Raw genomic sequence first — 23603 nt, forward strand, 5'->3', positions numbered from 1 at the left:
CCTTAAAAACCAAGACTCAATCCTTGCAGTAGGCACAGTACAGCTGTATGCTTAAAAACAGATAATTAGCCAAACAGTTTTCAGCTTATTATCAAGGAGGGTTTATTTTTATCTTATTTTGTCCAGTTAGGTTTTTATTTCTTGTTTTACGTTAAAATATATCTTATTCATGTATCTCATTTCAACCGTTTCGGTATATTCACTGTATGAATATTTAATAACTAAGTGCTTAATACACCCTAAACTTTGAAACACTTGTCTCGTCGTTAAACTTAGGTAGATCTTCATCGTCTATAATACTACGAAGGATCACTTGACTGAACACATATCATCACATATATATTTATAAAAAGATGAAATTTTGCCTCTGTCACAACTACAGTAAAGTAATACTGTTCTTGATAATATATTTCCCCACCATTGTTACCGAGCATTTCACCAACCAAGTAACAACGAACAACAAATTGTAATTACAATTCGAAATGCCTAAATCAAACTCAAATATCGGTTTACTTGTCTTACTGTTGGATATTTACATTCATCATTATCTTTTATTATGTATTATATAACGGTGACAAAAAAGTATATAAGAACGGAAATGCGGGAACAATGGTTCTGTTATTCCTACTCCTGTAACAAGTTATGGTTAGTCGGATTTGTTTTTGTTTTTTTCAAGTTGGGGTATGAAAAATGATTTTATAAGGACCAATAAAAATAACTTTTTTCATTTGGAATTTATGGCTACTAATATTACGTTTTATTCGACTTACACCTGGGTATTATGAAAATAAACACTTTCTCCTAATATAACAGTACGTCGATATAATAAATAAGAAATAACAACAATACTATGCTCGAGAATTTTAATGGACTGTCTATTAAGTCTACTCAGCATAAAATTCTACTGAAACTATGACAACGATATACCTAAAATATTAATTTGTGGTAACTTATATAAATAAAACGCTTATTCTTGTTAAGAATAAATATATGTATATATACAGTCTTTAAGCTGGTCTTCACGAACCTTATTACATAACGGAGCTAATAATAAACAGGTGAATATTAATATTTTGGTAAACAAAAGCGCCTTCACTTCCATTTTGGTATTCGTAATTGGCACAGCAAAGGTAGCCCATTGTGTAACTTTGCACTTAAATACGAACAAACAAACAAAACAAGATTACTAAAAAATTCAGAGAATAGCATCTGCTTGAAACATCAGGATATTATAACCTTTCCATTTGAACTGGTTTCGTAAGTTACTCACGCGCAGGTGGTTAAAGCATTCGACTCCCAATCTGAGTTCCTGGGTTCGAATCCCCGTGACACCAAACATGCTCGCTCTTTCAGCTGTGGAGGCGTTATAAGTGTCAGTTAATCCCACTATTTGTTGATAAAAGAGTAGCCCACAAGTTGGCGGTGAGTGGTGATGACTAACTACCTTCCCTATAGTTTTACACTACTAAGTTAGGGACGGCTTGTGAAGATAGCCCTCGTGTAGCTTTTGGTGAAATTTAAACCAAATTGTAAGATACTACTTGAAACAGTTTTATATGAAACATTTCAACCTAATTACTATCTAATGGCCATGGCTCAAGCGAAACATTATCTAGCAGGAAGTGGAAGTTTATTATGAACAAAATTTTAAAGTTCAAATACCATAAGGAAAATGAAGGAGAGGAATTACTATTTTGGGGATTGAAGTCAAACATGTATATTTACTATTTTATAAAAAACATCTTCAATCTAAGTTATTATCTTTACATGTTTGTGTTGTTTTTAATAGTTGGCTATTAATATTTAAAACTAACTTCCGTTAAGAGCAAACTACTTGATATAATTATTTGATAGATTGTTTAGGCAAAGTATTCATGATGAAACTTTATCGCCCGTTCTACAAAGTTTCATACTTGATGTAAACTAAAAATTAAATTGATAATGAGTTCATTATGTAAACCGTTATGATGTTATCAGAATTCATGGAATGCAATGTTTCAGCGTGGTGTTGCTGTGAGTGAGATTTTAGACTGTAAACCATGTGATATCTCTTGAGGTTCGACCAGCTCAGGATATTTAGGTTATTCATAAATAAGCACAATTGCTGAGCTAATAATGGTAAGCAATGTCAAAAATAAAATCAGAATATTCAAAGAAATAATAAAAGTGAATATATTAGTGATTCTAACCAATACTGGTAATGAAGATAATATTAAAAAATAAATAAATAGAATGACGTATACTTTATTTTACAAAACACATGTATATAAACAATAGTTGTTTGCCTCGTTTACTGTCCTAGTTGTGTCCAAATTTGATCAATAGGCGGGGTTAAAAGATTTGTACTTTAGTATAATTGGTCGATAAAAATTACACTACTGACGGACACTTAATGATTTGATTTCGCTGCTGCCAGTGTTATCTTTTATTAAGGCGTATAATTACTGAACGTTAATTCATGTTAACTAATCAAACACGTGTACCGACCGCTGTACGCCCTAACCCCTCTTCTAAGCTTAACTTTAATGAACTTAAGTATTGCTCTTCATATTTTATAAAACTTAGTACTACACATATGTACATACAAGCACGTGACTGTTACCGACGCTAATCTCACTGTAGAGGTTGGTATCACAGTACCATTAGGTTTTCTATTGGTAATCTCACTGTAGAGGTTGGTGTCACAGTACCATTAGGTTTTCTATTGGGAGTAAATATAGTGACACCTCTTCGATGGAAACATTGCGGTAGGTTTTTATCAAATAAGAATTTTCTTGAAACGTTTAGGCAAGATAATGTAGTAAATATATAACCACAATTAAACCTTATTGATGATAATTAATAAGTAATTACTGATTGAATATTTTGTGTTTTAAAAATTCCTGAAACCCAGTTTGTCTCTGACAATTCAAATTTTATACTAAGGCGTTTGACTTAAACTTGTGGAATTTAATGAAAGGTCTTGAGAAATATCATTTAACAATTTAGGATCACAATTTCTTAAATATTGGGTTAGAATGTCAGTATTCAAATGTTCTTGTTGATACATGGCTAGAATTAGGTTAAATTACATGTGGTAATAGGTTAGGGTAGTTATAACAAATTACATGTGATAATCTGGAAGAAGTAAAACTTGAGCAAATTTTAATTTAGGGCTTATAAACTATTATGTGAATTGTACATAATATCAAAATTGCGATGATAAACTACAAAGTTTTGTTTGTTTGTTTTAAATATCAAATGACGTGAGTATGAATTCATCCATCACTCTCAAACAAACCCGCTTACAAACTTGCTACCTCACAATACGTACTTATAGTACGCTCTTTAGTGAACAAAAAAACATTCAAATCAATTTACTGTAATCAGTAAAATGTATATAAATACGAAACAAAACTTCTTGTTTTTATCCTCATGTGTACGAGTAGTTCAGCAGTGAGTCTAGGGAAGTACGACGTAAACATCCGAAGTTTGATTCCCAGTGATGGACAGAGTGCAGATAGCTCTTTGAGTAAATTTGCACTAACTAAATAGCAACTCACAATTGTAGTCCAGCGAAAAAGGGGCAGGTTGGCACTGTGGTAGAACTTTCAGTGTTGGAGCTGACAGATGGGGTTTGAATATGTGCAACCCCACAAAATATACCTTGCATTTTAAACTATGGGTGCGTTACAAGAGTACCAATCAATCCCTTATTACGAATGTTCGATGATAGGTTAAGATCAGTGACGGAGCTAGATAATCTTGATAGCTTTACTATAATACAACATAAAGATGTTTCCAGGGTATTGTTTATAATAGAGAATATGCGTGGAATAATTGTCGATACTTATTCTGGAGAATGCGTAGTTCTTATTGTTCATATTTACACTTTTGGAGCGGTGACTTTACTAATAGTAGTTAGATTGTTATTAGGATAAAGTGATTGTATAGGCATAAAAATAGTTCATCACTGGACAAAAAATTTACACAAATGGTCTATTTGTATTGTACCTACGGTAGGTATCAAAAACATAATTATAGTGTTATAAACCTTCAGACTGTCCGCGGGGCTCCTGATAACAATAAAACTTCATAATGCAGTGACAGTTTTTGTTTTACACTATATATGTTTTTTCTACAGTGTTGTTTGTTATTAAGAACAAAGCTGCACAAAGACTTAGCTGTGTTTTGCCAACCAAGGGTATCAAAACCCGATTTGTAGCGGTATCGGTCCACATACATACTCTTGTGCCCCCGGGGTTCTTTACAATGAGAATGAACAAAATTGTCACTGATGTGCGAATAAAATATTTTGCTTGTAAAAAGACCTATTAAAAAAACCGGTACAATGTCCGTACGATATGCATGGTAAGGTGGTTTGGGCGCTCATCCCGTACTCAGAGGGTCGCTGATTCGAATCCCCATCACATCAAACATGCTCGCCCTTTCGGCCGTGGGAGCGTTATAATGTTACCCTCAATCCCACTATTCGTTGGTAAAAAGAGTAGCCCAAGAGTTGGCGGTGGGTGGTGATGACTAGCTGCCATCTCTCTAGTCTTACAGTGCTGAATTAGGGACGACTAGCGCAGATAGCCCTCAAAACAAACAAACCTAATCAACATTTCTTTGAGTATTTTTTAACCTAAAGTGTATGGCTTAGTCAAAATACCTATAATATTTTAAAGTCACGTTCAAATTTTAATTAAATAACTTTATTATTATTTTATATCAGTAACCTTAGCATCAAAATGTAGTTTGTAATTCAAATATTGTATGATTTAAATTTTTTAATTTCAGAAGTAAATAAATTCTCCATTTTCACTTCTTTGCTCCAAAATGTCCATTTTATGTCTTTTTTCTACTTCTATAGGTTTTCAGTTTCTTATCAGTTACACACTTACAGGTTATTCTAAGTTAAAATGTAAATGTAAATTTTCAGTCTCTAAGCTAACTATACTGATTTAATTACAGTGTTATGTATTATAATGTATATCGCATGAGTCTCAAATTTATTATGTTACGTTTGTTATGTATTATGACTTCAAATGACTGGAAATTTTTAATTTAATTTAGAAGTTTAGTGGATATTTTGGTTTGGTTTTGAATTTCGTGCAAAGCTACTCGAGGGCTGTCCGCGCTAGCCGTTCCTAATTTAGTAGTGTTAGACTAGAGGAAATGCAGCTAGTCATCACCGCCAACTATTGGACTACTCTTTTATCAACGAATAGTGGGATTGACCGTCACATTATAACGCACCCTCAGGTGAAAGAACGAGCTTGTGTTTGGTGTGACGGGGATTCGAACCCGCGACCTTCAGATTACGAGTGAGTGCCTTTACCACCTGGCCATGCCGGGCCTCATTGAATGTGCTAGCCCAAATAGCCCTCGTGTAGCTTGGCGCGAAATTAAAAAACAAACAAACAAACCCTACAATATAAAAATTAATTTTTGTTGGTATATATTGACAAGTTTTCTATTTTAAGAAATTTGGAAAATTATATTATGAAATAAATATACCCTACAATAATTTGAGAGAAGTGTGTTTGTCCTATAACTCCTCCTAGACTTTTGCATTTGGACCTATCAAATATAATTTAAACAACTTGGAATGACTCAGGATGTATCAAGATGAAATTATTTTTCTTTTAAAATGTATAAATTTCATTGCTCCAGCGATGGTTAATTATAGATCAGTTAATAGGAGTCACCACTGGAGATACTAATGGGATTTCTCCTGTTTTCTTTTTCATTACGTTTGTTTGTTTTGAATTTCGCGCAAAGCTACACAAGGGCTATCTGTGCTAGCCGTTCCTAATTTAGCAGTGTAAGACTAGAGGGAAGGCAGCTAGTCATCACCACTCACCGCCAACTCTTGAGCTACTCTTTTACCAATGAATACTGGGATTGACCGTTGCACTATAACGCCCTCACGGCTGAAAGAGCGAGCATGTTTAGTGTGACGGGGATTCGAACCCGCGACCCTCATATTACGAGTTGAACACCTTAACTCACCTGGGCCCTTTCATTACGTGAAGTATACATACAGTTTATATACGTTTAATCATTAGAAGCGTATTTAGAAAAAAAACAGAAACAGTGTAGATATCTGATTGGTAAAACATTAATTATACGGTTTCATTTAGTTTTCAGATCCCACTAGCCATTTGAGGATTTTTTTTTCGCACATTGTTTATACAGTACTTTTAAGATAAACACACTTATCATATATTAATTGAGTTGTTTTTCAGTCACTTGTAATTTATTGTCTTTTGATTAATAAAATAAAAAATAAAATGTTATTTAAATAATGAAGTCTAGTGTACATGAATAAGTTTATTCTTATCTGCTCTCAACCTTTGTATTGTCATTGGCACATTTCTGAAAACAAAACGTTTTTAGGTTTATTACTGTTAAATATTTTCGTTTCCAAACATCATAAGTCATTTAAGGGATTTAATATTCATTGATAAAAACACTACATAACAATACCTCTCAAGAGAGTGTGCTTTATTATATACGTAACTTGTTACTAGCATGTAATAAAAAACATATAATTATTTTAAGCTTTTCCCCTTTCATTAATGAAATACTATGAGTTCTCATTGACAAATCAAATATATCTCAATGAAATTATTGTAAACATAGATGTACCCTCTTCATACCAACAGAGGACCTACATACGAACCTAGGCATATATAGTTGAAGCCCCAGTAAAGATCGAACCATAGATAAAATGAAACAATGATCATTTCCTGTAAAATCAATAAATGAATCATATAAACAATCTGTTAACTTTCATAAGCCTTTTCATATGTGAGTACATCTGATAGTAATTGTAAGAATAACGATAAATACTCATTTTTCACTTTAAAATATTCTTTTTACCGGTTGGTCAAAAGCAGACTTATCAACTTACCGTAATAAAATCGAGGATTCTATTCCCATCGGTGGATAGAATGCAGACAACCTAATGTGTAGCTCTGAAACAAACAAATAAATATCATGCAAAATGAAAATCAAATTTATCTGCGCTAAAAATGGTAGGTAACGGCTTTTAAAAATTATTATATTAAAAAGGTAAAATGTGTAGTTCTAGAGTCTTCGCAAGTCTGTTTAACATATTTAACCGTAGTATCCTTATGTCGCAATATATTTATGTTGAATTATGGGAAATTTTGTTTGCACACGATTGCACTGATATTTTGTTCAATGAATATGAAATCTACACCTGTGCTGGAAGGTAACTAGTGTGTGCGTATAAGTAACTTATACTCTTTCTTTAAGGTTACTTTCATTAACAACAGTGGTTATACTGCTTAATATATCTAGTTTTATTTCACTTAATTTATTATTATCTAAGATTATATCATACAGATTAACTTGCATTGTTAGGTTAGTATATGGATTTAGGACTAACCTAAATATCTATGTGTGTGTGTGTTTACATAGCAAAGCCACATCGGGTCATCTGCTGAGCTCACCGAGGGGAATTGAACCGCTGATTGTAGCGTTGTGAATCCGTAAATATACCGCTGTACTACCGGGGTAGTTTAAATATCTACTGGTCACAACTCTTAAGATACTATTGGATTTACGGCCGAAAGTATTGTTAACAACGAAAGTACGCAGTTGATGAGATAATGCTTTCCAATCTTTATGAGGAATAACAAAATAAAAGTATACTTAGTTAACTACTTTGCTTAATGAGTTATTTTTTTATCTAAGGAGATAGCTTGTTCTGACTAGATTGATTTCTTTCAAGTTAAACACAAAAGTACACGATGAGCTATCTATGCTCTTCTCACCGCGGGTGTCGAAACCTGGTTTCTAGTGTCGTAAATCTGCAGACATACCACTGTTCCAGTTTTAGGCGTGGGGCTAATGTCATTGAAACTCAATATTAACAAGCTGTTTATTACAGTCTTTTTTTGTTATCATTTGTATGAACTTCAAAACTGCGATTTTTATATCTATAGACTTTCAATATTATATATTTTGTTAAATATATATGTGTGTGTGTGTGTGTGTGTGTGTATTTCCATTTTAAGTGGATGGATTTTAAAGCACTAAGCTATATTAATTACACAAGCTAAAGAATAAATATTGTTGTAATTAACGTTTTTCTGCAGCGATTAAAACGCTTGTAAACTTTTTTTTTAATTCTAATTATTTTTGTTTCCAACGATATGAAATATAACTAATCATTTGTAGGTTACTGGCCCACAGTGAGTAGTATATACACTTACTCTGCGGGATTGACATAAACAGTCTATTTATAAATAGGCTCAGGCTTACAAAAAAAAGGCAAATTATAAATTTAAAGAGCGTAAAAAGGTTGATAATCTTTAAACATCTGCTTTCTTATAGATGTCGTTAGAATGTTTACTGTGAAGAAGAATTATCGAACCTGTATAGAATTTAGATCTCCACAAAAACACAATTAATTTGTTTCAAAATCAAAAATTTATTTTTTTATTAAACACGCGTAAGATCTTTTTATTACGTTTAATATATTCGGCTATGAATAAACATGATTATATGGGAAATTACTATAACACCCAAAGTATTGCTCGTCGCTAATGGCTATTTTTATCCAATTTCGTGAGACACCACAGTGCTTTTATCCTTGTTTTTATAAGATATCGGAGCCATCATTGAATGCGGATATAACACAAATGAGTTTTAGTAAACTGTGAATTATAATTCATAGATACGTATACAAAAAAAGAAAACAAAGATTAATTTTTATTAATAACATTACGGTTGGCTTTGTTTTGATTCCTTCGGTGGAACAGCGGTACGATTTACAAGGCTAAATTAGGGGCTCGATTCCTCTCGGCAGACTCGATGAAGCTTTCATATAAGAAAACGCACGCATGCCTTGTTTAGAAACGCCATCTGATAGTCGGAACTGTAAATACTTTGTTTAGTCAAAAATAAACAGAAATCGAGGTTACCATGCCTCGATTGCTGTAGAACAGCGTGACATGTATTACCCTAAATAGCATGCGTTTTCTTTAGAAAACAGATCATGTCACGAGTAATGGTACAAGAAACTATGGTTTTCGTGCTACATAAAGCAGTTACTTCTTCGTCGCTGATCATGAACGATATATAGCCTTTTATCGTATCTGAAGTCCGTGCTACTAAAGAATTTTCATTTTCTACCGTTTTTACGACTATCGTGACCGCAAAGAGCCCTAATAGCACCAATAACGTGATAAACTGGGCGAAAGTATAGCTTAAGGTAAAACTGGATGATGTCCAATCAAGCATGCGCAGTCAACAGAAAAACTGTTGACGTAAACACAAAAGAAAATATTTCAAGTATTATTGTGAATTACATAATTGTGTGATAGGCTTACCATCATGAGTTATTGTGTTCAAGACGACCATAAACTTCCCATACGATTACATCTTTTATTATTGTTTATTTATATCAAATTCGTAAAAAAAAAAAAAAAGGGAGTGGCGGGAGTAGTGAACGACACTTTGAATGGGAATCTTTGTTAATCTATTTGAACACTTTATTGAAGTGTCATGAGGCTAACATTAAACAAACCTGCACGCCATTTAAATAGAAATTAACATTACTATTCGCAACTTTACAATAAATTAAAAACAAATAGAGGGCGATTAAGTTTTATTTTTCATAAATATGTGTGATAACCTAGCACCATATGTACACCACGGCAAGAAACGAACACAAACATAAAAAGCAAATCACAAAAGTTCAAGCAACATCAGTTTTAGCCGGAAATGTGAAGCGAGGATGCGGTACGAAACAGTTGTCGACGGAAGTCTTGGCAAACAGCAAAATAATAATAAAAAAAAAGCTTAGACATGTGATAGCGTGTGATGTCACTTCCGGTCGGATATATCGCATGTTTTGTTGGGACTAACATTTTAAACTTCTTTGAAATATAATTTATAAGAATGTATGACGTAACTTCTTGTCAGAATTACTTTGAACTTTCGTTATAAAGCGAGAATTTGGGTTTTTAGGGTAAGTGTCTATAAGCTCAATTTTACAAAATTAGGTTAAACCGTTCGTTATGTTCTGAAATGACACATTGATCCATCTTGCACCAGAATAAAATGTCTTTGGCAGAAAGAGAAACTTAGAAGTAAAATAATATAAACAGCTAAATAATGCAGCATGACAAATGTTATGTGCACAGTTAATATGTAGATATTTAATATTATCAAACTAAATTGTAAATGAATGTAACACAATTAAAGGAAAAATAAAGCTGAGCACATTCCCTTTGTTATCATTTAACTTTGAAGAAAGAAAAGAATTTAACGCGACGTTCGAAACTTGATTTAAATGTGAAAAAACGGTTCAACATTTTGTCAGAAATTAATTAATAGATCAAAATTTAAAACAATAAATGGTCTAAGGCATTGAAACAATAACTGACAAACAGTTGACTGAAATGTGTTCAGGAAAGTCAATAATAGTCCACACGCGTATTACATGCAAATAAATTAATTAGGACTAATACATAAGAAATAAGTTTATCGACCTTTATAAAGCTGTTCTCATAGTAATTTAACTTTTAAGATATTCTCCAAAAATGTAATATGTCAAGGGAAAAAAATTACATCATTAACATGTATTTATTCCAGTAATATCGTTCTCTCTCCATGCCTGTCTGTATATTTATGTAAGAGAAGTTAAATAATTGTTCACGTTAATACAAATACATCATATAACGTAAAATACCGAGTTGTTTTATTGGAACTGTCTCTCATATAGGTCTGATCCCGGTCCAGTGATTTGCATTCCCAACTACGGATCGGAGGTTCCATGGTTTGTGTCAAAAATGAACAAAAAATCGCGCTCCTCACTTTGTGGCTGCGAGTGTTATAATAGTGACAGTCAAATTCTACTATTCAGTCTGAAAATAGTTAGTGATGGGTTGTGTTGACTAGCTGCCTTCCCTTTACTCTACCACTTCATAGTTTGAAACGGCACTTTTGTGCGAAATCCAACAAGACAAACAAGACTTATATTTATTGTTTTCAATAACCAAAGCTACATAGACAAAACTACACTCAATTCTACTTGGAAAGAAGAACATGACATTTTTCCCCCTAAATTATTATTATACTTACTGTAAACTGTGTGATTCATTCACTAGAGTACCAGCTTAATTACTTTAGGTGTTTTATTATCTAAGACTATTGTAAGTTATATCAATAATAACCACTGATATCATTTTACTAGTTTTCCCTTTCAAGCGCTTACTTATAACTGATCCATAGAAGAATGAAAGCGCTGAATTTACTTTACAAATTACATATTTTCTCATCTTTCTTTCTCTTTTCAGGCTGTCTCTAAGCTCCAAAAACAATGGAAGAAATAAAATCCATGGATTGCTCATGAAACTAGTGCAAGTTACTGATGCCCCATGAAACACTTACACAATACTAAACGTGGACTACATGGAGACTACAATCTTTTAAGAAAGAAACAAATATCAAATCGAGTTGCAATATAAGCTCTTTAACAATTATGAATACAAAAAAAAAAAAATACATCTTTAGTGCAGTACACCATCCAAAACAATATTAAATCAAATGTACAAAGTTTGAGTGTAAAGCTCCTTAACAATAATTACATTTTCAAGAACAAAGTACATGAAAATAATGTGAAATGTGTGTTTTTTTAAGTTATTGATACAAAAGAAGTATCCTTTAACGATGACAAACTTTGATTTTCACAAATTAGTTTTGTAATACATAATCACAATACAATTTAACAATGATTCAAGTTAACAGTACACAATAACAGGTTCCCTTTAATAGCAGTGATTAAAAACTGTTGCTCTAAAGTTCGAAGAAGGTTATAACTATAAACCTATATTTAAAAATTGATAAAGTCATATATAACACTCAAAGCTCAAAAAACTTGAAGCACTCATTATGCACAAGATAAAGAGAAAATAATGACGACTTCTAATTTTATCTGAAAGTGAATATGACGTTTTATATTTATTTACATAAAACACTTGCATACCAAATTGCACGATTACAAATAACTTCTAATATGGAAGGGTAATGCTTGTTGTTTGAAATATGCTTGCACAAAATCGTAAGATGAAGACTGTCAAAGAAGAGTGCGGCTTCATTTTCACTTGAAATGCCACTTATTTAGAAGTTGACAACTAAAAAGCTCTCAATAAAAAGCTAAAGCAGATAGAGAATACATGACTCGCTGGATTCCAGTCAGCAAGTGTTCTTGAGTGTTGCTGTACCTATGGTTCATTCTGTACCCAAATGGTAATTCCCCCCCCCCAAGCGTAGCTTCCAGTTCTTCTCCCGCTTGCTTAAAGTCCTAGTATCAGTTCATCGAGACGCTTGAGTGCAGCAGTGGTATTTCAGGACTGAGATTTGATACAGTTCATAAGCAAGAGAGATGTTAGTTGAAGCTATTTTCAAAATAGGTAACTGCTGCTGAGATTTCTTGCCAAGTTATTTACTGGCAGTTTATACCAGTATTTTGACATCCATAGTAATGACCAGTGACGAAAATAATGCTCCTAGCATCGATTCTGTCATCATTATTACCTCCCAGGGCTTGGATGGCTTTTCCTCGGACCATAACTTTGGGAAAGTCAGCCTAGTATGACGTATGTTATGGTCATGTCAGAAGTGGAAGCAGATGAAATTTTTCCAATGTTTCACTACCAGACAGCTTCCTATGGGTCACTTAACCTGTTTCTATGGTTTCTAAATAAGTCTTAACTATGGGTTAAGACATCTTTAAAGCTTCTGTCTGTTGGACCAGATGTATGGCTGGAAGACCAATCTCCAAAGATACATTACATTGTGAAGACTGTCTGGTTACATTTTTTTTTTTTTCACTGGCTTATAGGTTGGTTAAATGTCAAAGGTTGACATCAGTAAAAAGAAAACATGGAAGATCGAGCAAGGATGAATAAATCACAATTGCTGGTTAAGTGGATAAGACAGACAACAGTGTAAAGGACTTGATATTTATAGAAAGTCAGGATTGAAGACGTGTGTGCTCAACTGGATTCTGATTTTTCATAAATCCATTTAGCAGCATAAGTGTTAAAGTTTTAATTGGCGAGTTATAACTATCGTTTCATCTGTAAACGAGTTTTTAGACATAGACTAAGTACAATTTCTACAGTTGTACATGTTTCCAACATGTATTCCTTGCACCTGAGAATGTTCTGGTCCAATAAATCTTCAGTAAGGCTCTATATATACAGTTGTGCTGCCGACCATTACATTTACTATGGTTATTACTATCGCAGTTAAGTTGAACCCATTACTTTTACCACTGTCTGGTTATTACCCAAACAGAATCTGCATTCAATGTAGAAAAAAAAAAAAAAAGGTTATCCTTTAAGCACAGATTTCTACAAAATTGACCAAAACAGGTTAGCCCAAATATAGGTGTCAACCCTTAGCTTCTCATGGTGGGAAATAATTCATTACAGGGGTCTTCCTTCCTTTAGACTATTTTCCATGAAAAAGTTTATTTTTTTCCACATTCTTTTTAATTTACCCATTGAATATCGGTAAAGGACAAATTAAAATGAACTGTAAAAAATATTAAGCAGTCTATTATGAATTTTTTGTATCACTGATAAATGCATTTTATTACGATTTTTGTAAATATCACTTTTGAAATAAAATAGTTATGCTTAAAAAAACAAACAAACCTGAACGTACTAAGTTGTTGCAATTTAGTTTTGTATTTGAACTTCATCGATTTTAGTTAACATACCCTTTTATAAATGAACCCTTACAAAAGCATCTGTAACTTAAACCACAACGTGTCTATATATTGTGCTATGCAATGTTAAATGGACCAATTTTGCACTGTAAAGGTTTCTTTAAGATGTTCTAATCCCAGTGTTAACGTTGAGGTGTGTTTGTTTCCCTATGTATAAAAATGTATTTATTTCATATAATTATTTATATATTTTTTTCCATTATTGTTTGTGTTGACTTGTGATTTTTCAACGTGGATATCATTATGGTTGGACGAAACGCCTATTATGATCTTTTTAATTATGTTCAACTAATTTTGAATAGAATTTATTTACCATCATTTTATGTTTAATATTAGCATACTATTTTCTTCGCTGTGTAAAACATTTTTGCACGTATTCTCTTGGTTCAATTATTGAGCACAAGACAACGGCACATGAAGCATAGTAACCTAAAAAGGCAGGTACTTTGTATAGGAGTTTGCAAACAGTTTTTCATGACTATTGTGGGAGCACTCGGTAAAAGACTGTATGAAGTTTAGTACAGATTTGAATATTTTACTAATATGTAGAATTATAATTAATTGAAAAATGTACAATTTACAGACATGTAGCAAATTCAAGAAGGAATTGGGCCTTCAATTTCATTATCTTAAAACTGAATCATAAACCGAAATATTTGGCCACAACAGCTGTTTTGAAATTATCAGTCTTTGTTTAATTTTTATAGACACAGATGCCTAAAATCCATTTATGATTTAAATCTTTACGTTCTACATTTTACAGAGGCATAGCGGCTCGTAGAATGGCTCTTAGTTGTGGTTTTCTTCAAGTAGAATGTTTTTTAGCTCGTACCTGCTATATCTCTTAACCGATTTGAGATCACGTTACACTTTTGGACCCATGTGGTGAAACCCTTTCGATTGATCATTTGACCACACCTAAAGTCTCATAAATTAATTTATTCTTATCCTGCTTAAGAAATTTTCAAGTTGAGGGTAAGCTGGTAAAAATCTTTCTAACGTCAGTTAGTGTGTGTGTGTGTTCCATATACTTTTTCCCATTTATTGATCAACCAGTACCAAACTTCGCAAAATGATACAGGATAACATGAGGAAGATCATGAGGGGGGGGGGAGATCTCGTAGATTAATTTACCAACCATGGTCGCCCTTTCAGCCGTGGGGGCATTATAACGTGTCGGTCAGTTCCACTATTCGTTGGTTAAAGAGTAGCCCAAGAGTTGGCGGTGGGTGGTGATGGCTAGCTGACTTCCCTCTAGTGTTACACTGCTAAATTAGGGACAATTAGCGCAGATACCCCTTGAGTAACTTTTTGCGAAATTAAAAACAAACAAACAATATTAAGATGAAAACGGAAATGCGTGTTATTTCTTTAATCCTAGGCCGGGCATGGCCAAGCGTGTTAAGGCGTTCGACTCGTAATCCGAGGGTCGCGGGTTCGAATCCCGGTCGCACTAAATATGCTCGCCCTTTCAGCCGTGGGGGCGTTATAATGTGACGGTCAATCCCACTATTCGTTGGTAAAAGAGTAGCCCAAAGTTGGCGGTGGGTGGTAATGACTAGCTGCCTTCCCTCTAGTCTTACACTGCTAAATTAGGAACGGCTAGCGCAGATAGCTCCTTGTGTAGCTTTGCACGAAGTCGAAAAAAACAAACAAATAAATAAACTGAAACAAACAGAAATATTGAAATAAATATGTAATAGTAAATCCGTTACAAGGTAAATTAATAGCAGTTAATAGATTCTGAAACTGTTTTCTACAAATATAGGCAATCTCCGCTTATTTCTTAGATTGTTGCGTTTTTTTTATAGCCATGGCTCGTAAAGAATTGTCCACTTTATTTCCACATTTATGTCAATAAGCGATTTGGAGTGCATCCTTTCCTGGTCTGTTGTGACCCGTACTTCAAGTTCAAATAAAAAAGGTTAAACTTGCAAACAGCATAATTAAATGTTTTCATTTACTTGGATATTTTATGAAAAATAACCTTTTTATGGTTGGTATTGTGTCTTCAATAAATTCAGTTATAAACTAATTTTGGGATATTTAAATGTAAATACAAATATTTATTCTATCCTAATAAGGAAAATATTCAGTGTTTCCGTTGAGTGATCTTCGTTCATAGGGCCCGGCATGGCCAAGCGTATTAAGGCGTGCGACTTGTAATCTGAGGGTCGCGGGTTCGCATCCCGGTCGCACCAAATATGCCCACCCTTTCAGCCGTGGGGGCGTTATAATGTGACGGTCAATCCCACTATTCGTTGGTAACAGAGTAGCCCAAGAGTTGGCGGTGGGTGGTGATGACTAGCTGCCTTCCCTCTAGTCTTACACTGCTAAATTAGGGACGGCTAGCACAGATAGCCCTCGAGTAACTTTGTGCAAAATTCAAAAAAAAACAAACAAACTTTCTTCGTTCATAATTCATAGCGTTTACTACACCAACTGCGATTATTGCTTGACACTGAAATTTAACAACTTTTTGTGTAGTTAATATAAAAAAATCAAACATTTTAAACTTACCAGGCTTTACCTGCATGCCAGTTTACAAGACAACATTAAAGCTGATCAAACAAAACAAAAGTATGTTGGAACTACAATGGTAAAAGTGGGCCGGTCTTTGTGATTCTAGTTTTTGCTAACCTGAAAACTTGTTAATATCTCACCAGCTTTACGAGATGTGCCTGTTTTTTGGAGGAAGGGGATTGAATAATTATCTTTTGTAACCAAACCAAGTTATTTATGCTCCACAGCGGCACGTCTGCAGACTCACACCGCTAAAATCGGGTTTCGATACCCGTGGTGAGCAGAGCACAGATAGCTCCTTGTTCAGCTTTGTGCTTAATTCCAAATAATCACAATCTGTAATTGATAAACGATGATGTTGTTTCTGATTATTTACTTGTTTGTTTTTATTTTCGTGCAAAGCTACACGAGGGCTATCTGCGCTAGTCTTCCCTAATTTAGTAGCGTAAGACTAGAAGGAAGGCAGCTAGTCATCACTTCCCATCGCAAACTCTTTTACAAATGAATAGTGGGATTGACCATCACATTATTACATCCCCACGGCTGAAAGGGCGAGCACGTTTGGTGTGACGGGGGACGGGGATTGCTCCTGATTGGCTTGGAATTTGTTTCTCTTTTTATTGTTCTGACGAACTAGTTTTTCAGTTTCCTTGAAGAAAACAGTAGATTCTATTTTTGACTGAAAGATGGTATTCTTCAAAGAGTTTTTTTTTTTAAATAATTTTCGTGGTGTTACTGCGTTATGGAATAGAACAAATTATGTACCAGTGATAAACATATATATAAAAACGGCTGGTTTTGGTTGAGAAAAAAATTTTTATGCAGAGGAGCGAACAACGTTTCGACCTTCTTCGGTCATCGTCAGGTTCACAAAGAAAGAAAGATAGCTATCGGTCAGTTACCTCTTTCTTTCTTTGTAAACCTGACGATGACCGAAGAAGGTCGAAACGTTGTTCGCTCCTCTGCATAAAATTTTTTCTCAACCCAAACCAGCCGTTTTTACATATATATTTTTCTCTACAAGTGGGTTTTCTCGTCATCCCTGATTAAGTCATAAACATGTCGCTCGTGGCGCCACATATAATATCTGCAACAACATGCCACTGCATTATTTTATTCAAATTGTTCTTATAAAGTTCGATTAACCCTTCGCATTGATTTTAAAATTCATGTTGAAATATATATTAAAATATACTATATAGTGATATTTTCAAGGCATAAAATTAGCCAATATTTAAGAGTTTGCTTTTCATAGGACTCCAAATTGTTAATCGAATTCATTAATTACAGTTTTGACAGTAAAGTTAGAAAAATAGATCTTACTGTCCAGATCATAATATATATTTTATTTCACCAGGGTTAGTAGTAGTAGAACTACTTATACTACTATTCCTGATAAAGCTGCAACAGTGGAAGGTTAGCAGAAATAAATAGTTTGATTATTATCTTCAAAATAAAGATGTTTTTCTGGCTTCAGTACCAGATTTTCTAAATTTTTCCAATATGCACTTCGACTTTTGAAAAACAACAAAATATTTCAATAAAACAGTCACATTTCGTCAAGGTTTCATAACGGTTTATGAAACTAGTGAGCATTTACTACAAGTGCCTTTGCTCACTGAAGAAGTGTTGATAATTAATTCACCATACACAAGCCTAACTTAATTTAGGTATGTGATTAATGTTATGACGTTTCGCTTTATTCATTATTCGATATTAAATAGCGGACTACGTAATCATTTTAAATAAGTGATGGAAAATAAAAGAATCTTTAACGTATTTAGATCTTCATGATTATTTCGTTATAAGGTTAAATACCTCAAAATATGAACAAATGGTTTAGTTGTCAAGTTGAATGTTTTGATTACTAATTTTGGTTCGTACTTTACCAACAAATTATGTATACAGAAACATTAACAAGACTTCGCTGTGAATAATTAAAGTTTTAATACCCATACCAGCCATCTTGAATAAAAATAACAAGAACGTTCATAAATGTTAAATGTGCGTCATATGTCAGGATTTTTAAGCTTGCTTTTTTTATTATAGTATTAAACAAAATAACATTTATGAGTCGTTACACTTTCATAAAAATGACGCACAAGTTTTGTATTTGGAGTAGGTAAAATGCTATTTTAACCATCGAAGCTACATGTGATACACTATAGAATATTTGTTTGTATTTTTTTACAAGGATACTCGAGAAAATATCACTGAAGTAGCTTTTAACCCATATCTTATACTTAAACATTTTGTTTGCCTTTACATAAAATTTGCTGACAATATAGAATTTATTTAATAATTCAATTTCTTTATGAAACTGCACGTTCGAACAAAACATATTATGAATGAAAACTTGCACACCTGGTTCTATCAGTTTTTAAACTCATCTGAGTCATATGAATAATTGGTTTGGCAAAGTCAGTTTATCATTACTGATTGGTTTAGCTTAATGCATACAGCTACCCCTTTTGTTCTTAGGACGTCCTCGAAGCCCTTTAACATTTGCAGAGCCTTTATGGTTTTGCCAGACTCTTTTCTTTTTTTTAAAGAAGGTTTTGATATGGTATTGTTAGCTAGAATCTATACGAAAGCTTTATCATGTATAAGTTATTTTTAATGTTGAACTTGCTTATCATGTGTATGATGTAACTTTTTAAACCACCTGTACTAAATTAGCGAAAGTAAATGTTTGTCAAATGTATGAAAAAAAATTAATATGCAAAAACTCATTCACAGGTGCTGAACATTGAACGAGTTTTTGTATATTAAAATTTTGGAAGACTAAAATCACTTATGAGTGACTTTTGCATGGCAATTTTATAAATCAATGAAAGCAATTTGCGTTGCAGTTTTTGCATGTAAAATTCGCGAAAAATTAAGTAACTTTCGAGTGAGTTATTGCATGTAAAACTTATATAAAAAAGTAATTTTTAAGCACTCTCGTTCCCTCGTGGGTTAATGGTTGTTTTATAGACTTGCACTTCTAACCACCAGGGTTCGAATCCCAGTCGTGTACAGACGTGTATAGCTTTATGCTAAAATAAACAAACTCAATACAAACATTACCTTCTCAGCCATTATACGACACCTAATATTATCCTTTTGAAACAACTATCTTTCAGTTTTTAAAATAGCGAGTAAAAAAACTTAAACTAGACTGTTGCAATAAAGTCAAGTTATTTAATTAGGTACTAGTTTTCACTGTGTAGTATTGTGTGTTCCTAATATGATTAAAATCATATAATTTCTTTTAAAACACGATAACTGAGTACATTCAAAAGGCACCTAATACACACGTTTCTCATAATAATTATTATTACTTTGATATATTTTTTGTACGTATGGTAGAAATATTTTCTTTGGTGAAATTCTTAAAGCAGTAGAGGTCAGTATTTTATGTAATATTTCAATCCTACCAAACTAACCTGATTTATTTAAGATACAATTCATGTTTATTCCTGAAAATTCAAAAATAAAAACTTCATGCATCTATTGCTGCATTTATTTCTTAGTCACAATTTAAGCTGGACTAATTAATTAGCTTTATTGAACTTTATGCTAAGGTACACGAGAGCTACTTGTGTTAACTGTTCCTAATTTTGAGATGATAGACTAAGGAGAAGGCAACTTGTAAACTCTCTCCACCGCTAACTGTTGCCAGACCAAATATTAGGATTTGACTGTCATTCTTATAATGCACCCATAGCTCCAAAGTGCGGATCGTGATTTATTTTTGACAGTAATGGGGTATGAACCAAGGAACCTCAAATCTGCAGTTCGGCTCGCTGTTGAAGTACAATACAATAATCAGGTATAAAAGATTGTTTAGGGTAAGTAGTATTATAATTGATGTTTGAATTTATTGATGTACAGATTATTGGACATTGTTTGCAATCTGCCTGGCATGGCCAAGCGCGTAAGGCATGCGACTCGTAATCCGAGGGTCGCGGGTTCGCGCCCGCGTTGCGCTAAACATGCTCGCCCTCCCAACCGTGAGGGTGTATAATGTGACGGTCAATCCCACTATTCGTTGGTAAAAGAGTAGCCCAAGAGTTGGCTGTGGGTGGTGATGACTAGCTGCCTTCCCTCTAGTCTTACACTGCTAAATTAGGGACGGCTAGCACAGATAGCCCTCGAGTAGCTTTGTGCGAAATTCCAAAAAAAAACAAACAAACAAATTGTTTGCAATCCATTGATATCGAGGCTATTGAAATTACTAGAAGACCTCAGGCATAGACGTATAACTAAGCTGCAACCAGACGAGTGGGAATAGAGAGAGAAAAAGAAAAGTAAATTTACGTGAAAGAGAAGATCGGTTAGAGAAAAGCTAAATGCAGAGTTAATCTCTTGAGCGTGAAAGGCCTAACGGTTGATATGTTAGTAGAGTGAAATTAACAATTTTAAAAGAGATATGGAAAATTATTTGTCTCGTTAAAGAGTTACGATCAATCCCACTATTCGTTGGTGAAAGAGTAGCCCGAGAATTGGCGGTGCATGGTGATGACTAGCTGCCTTTCCTCTAGTCTTGCACTACTAAATTAGGGACGGCTAGCGCAGATTGCCCTCGAGTAGCTTTGAGAGAAATTTAAAACAAACCAAAACAATTGGTTCTTTTTGTATGCTATAGTTCACTTTCAATTTTTTTCTTCTACAGTTAACTCAAATTTTCTTCACGTGTTAATATTTTACGTTGATGAAAGTCGGCCCTTTTTCTACTCTGGTGTTTAATCTAATTTCGAGGACTGTGTTTTAAATTGTTAATACACAGCTTGTTAAATGAACTTTTTTTTTCCAGAGGCATGTAAACAATTATATACTGTTGTAATAGGTCGTACTTCATCAGCTTAAAACAGTAACACTTTTTTCACTATATGTCGTTAGACAGTAGAGCATCCCACGTCTATTTGTGATGTTCTCGCTTATTTCTCACATATAATCCAAATAGAAGAGAAATCTTGTTATGGCACATAGGTGTAAATAGCACAATAACATCAAACACAGTTTGGTAAATATAGACGTTGTTGTTTAATCATAGAACGCATTGTTATCCAGTTGTCAGCATTCTGAAATTTACTCGTTATTTATTTTCAATTATTTTCACGATTGGATAATTTGATGTAACCGCACCCGCACAAGAACGTTGCACTTTGCCGCCTGGTGGACGCTACTGTAATATCACATTATGGACGTCAGCAATGACTCACGGTCTCTGGTGGTTGGAGAGGCAATAGGCAAACGTTTGCGCACGGCCTCATCACGTAAAAGCGCATAACTTTACAGCAGCATAGGGTTGTTTTGTCCGCCATGTTTAGAAGTGAAGTATCATACACGTTGTCTATTTCGATGCGGACGTAAGGATTTTCTTCACAAATCATGGAAAAACATTGTCTGTTGATTTTACAGATCAAGTAAAAAGGCTACTCTCAAATCTAGGAAGGGGAAGTTTGAATGTTGTGAGTAAAATACATATAGATTTATGATGGGGCATAAGAAAATGAAAAAAATTGAACGAAGTTCAGAGGGTTAGGCCATAATTATATAAAGCCTACACAATGGTAAAGGCTCTAGAGCTTGATTCGTAAATTATAGCCTATTATAGATTTTATTGAGGATTAGGGACGTTTAATTTTCGTAATATATACTTTACTGTTGTGATGCAAATCTGAGAAGCATCCATTCTGATTTTTACTATAGAATGTAGACTATTATGTGTATATAAATTACAAGTTATCTACTTACCATTTTACTAGATTATCTAGTAGATAATGTTGTCACTGATAATTATTCGAAAATGTAGAGGTACACTTCGTAAACAGATGGTAGATTAATCACCTTGTAGTTATAATTTAACTTTAATATCAGGTGGCCTTGTAGTGGTAAGTTGTGCTTCAACTTATAAGACTTGCATTTTTTATTATTTTTATTTTTAGCGTTCATACTTGTATCTCAGTATTGTTTTCAAACAATTTGAATAAAGATAATTAAAGTATTTTGCAGTGAAAATTAATATAATGTTGATGGTAATATATGATCATCACTTTCTTTTTGACATTTATTTAAGTAATTACAATTTCTATGAGTGCAATTGATTTGTTATCATCAGTATTTTGTCTTGTTAATAATTATTAGATAAATAACATATAGAATCAGTATAAACTGATTGCTTGTAATATTAGGTAAAGTGGCTTTTGCAAAATAGGTGATATATATCTCCCTGATGTTAAAGTAGTTGATATCAGGGGAATTTGTCCCATTTGATAGAAAAATCTCTTCAATTTGTATTGTAATGCATATTGGCAAATCATTGAAAGTTTTTACTTTTCCTTTAGCTATGAATTATATAATATAATGGCCCTTTGTCTTACATTTTTCATATAATTTATCCTCAGTGAACTCTGTGAAACAAGTTTGATAAGTGAGAAATTAATTTGATGGACCAAATGGGTGTCACTTTTTTTTTCCCAGTGTTCCCTTTGTCTTTTAGAAAGATTATTTCAGTGATGTTTGGCAAAAGTGTATGGAAGAAATTTTTTTTTTTACTAGAAGTTAATTTTAATGAACCAAGATCAAAAGGGTTATTTTATGTTGATTTATTTAACCTTGTTTTCGTAACCTGTAATACAGAATTGTAGGGTTTGTAGAGTGTATAAACTAGTTAAAAAGTATTAATACAAAATTGGCTTAGGTGTGGAGAAAATGTATACAAACTATAAAAAAATGGCAGTAATTGCAAATGTGACTAACATAATATTGATATCAAAATGTAACAAGGTCATTTGGTTCTTCATGTGTTCTTTTGCATTCATATTTGAGAAAATACAAATTTAGAAAACTGTTATATTTGACAAAATTGTCAATTCTCCTATTAAACTCTACAAATAGAGGCTTTGATTTCTGCTATCAGCAACTTGTTCCTTAAGTAAATTATCCTATTAAGAAATAGAGCTATCTCGGCTGGAGGCTGATCTGTTTTTCACATTTTATATTGTCCGTTCATCCTGTAATGCTGTAAACATCAGTAAGAGCACCTCTTACTTTTATTTTATCATGAGAAAATCGATTTAAACCTTTTATGTTAACCCTAGCATTCCCAATTTCATGGTAGTAGCCATCCTATAAGTCATTTTGAAAATGTTGGAACACTTTCTTAGATTAGAAGATCAAAACTATATACAGTATTTTAAGTGAGGCCTCACTAGTGATTTTATGTATGGATAACCATCACTCTTGACTTGTAATCACTGTCTATAAATAAACCTTAAAATCCTGTTTGTTTTTTTCACTATGAGCAACAGGGTAATGCTTTGATTACTTGAGT

The 23603-nt window shown here is 33.3% G+C and overlaps 1 protein-coding gene across 4 annotated transcripts in view; it reads left to right on the plus strand.

Annotated features, from left to right (window-relative positions):
* The first annotated feature begins 2638 nt into the window (after positions 1–2638).
* LOC143226127 (MAP/microtubule affinity-regulating kinase 3-like) overlaps positions 2639–23603 on the plus strand; it is a 68723-nt gene continuing 47758 nt past the window's right edge. For 2 of the 4 annotated variants that reach the window (XM_076456677.1, XM_076456680.1), the window contains exon 1: positions 2639–2747. The gene's annotated coding sequence lies outside the window, so the exon portion shown is untranslated. Of the gene's footprint in view, positions 2748–21525; positions 21739–23603 lie in introns of those variants that run through there. The other 2 variants (XM_076456676.1, XM_076456678.1) reach the window with 2 other exon arrangements.

Source organism: Tachypleus tridentatus, chromosome 9, assembly GCF_004210375.1.
Source record: "Tachypleus tridentatus isolate NWPU-2018 chromosome 9, ASM421037v1, whole genome shotgun sequence".
NCBI classification, from domain to species: domain Eukaryota; kingdom Metazoa; phylum Arthropoda; class Merostomata; order Xiphosura; family Limulidae; genus Tachypleus; species Tachypleus tridentatus.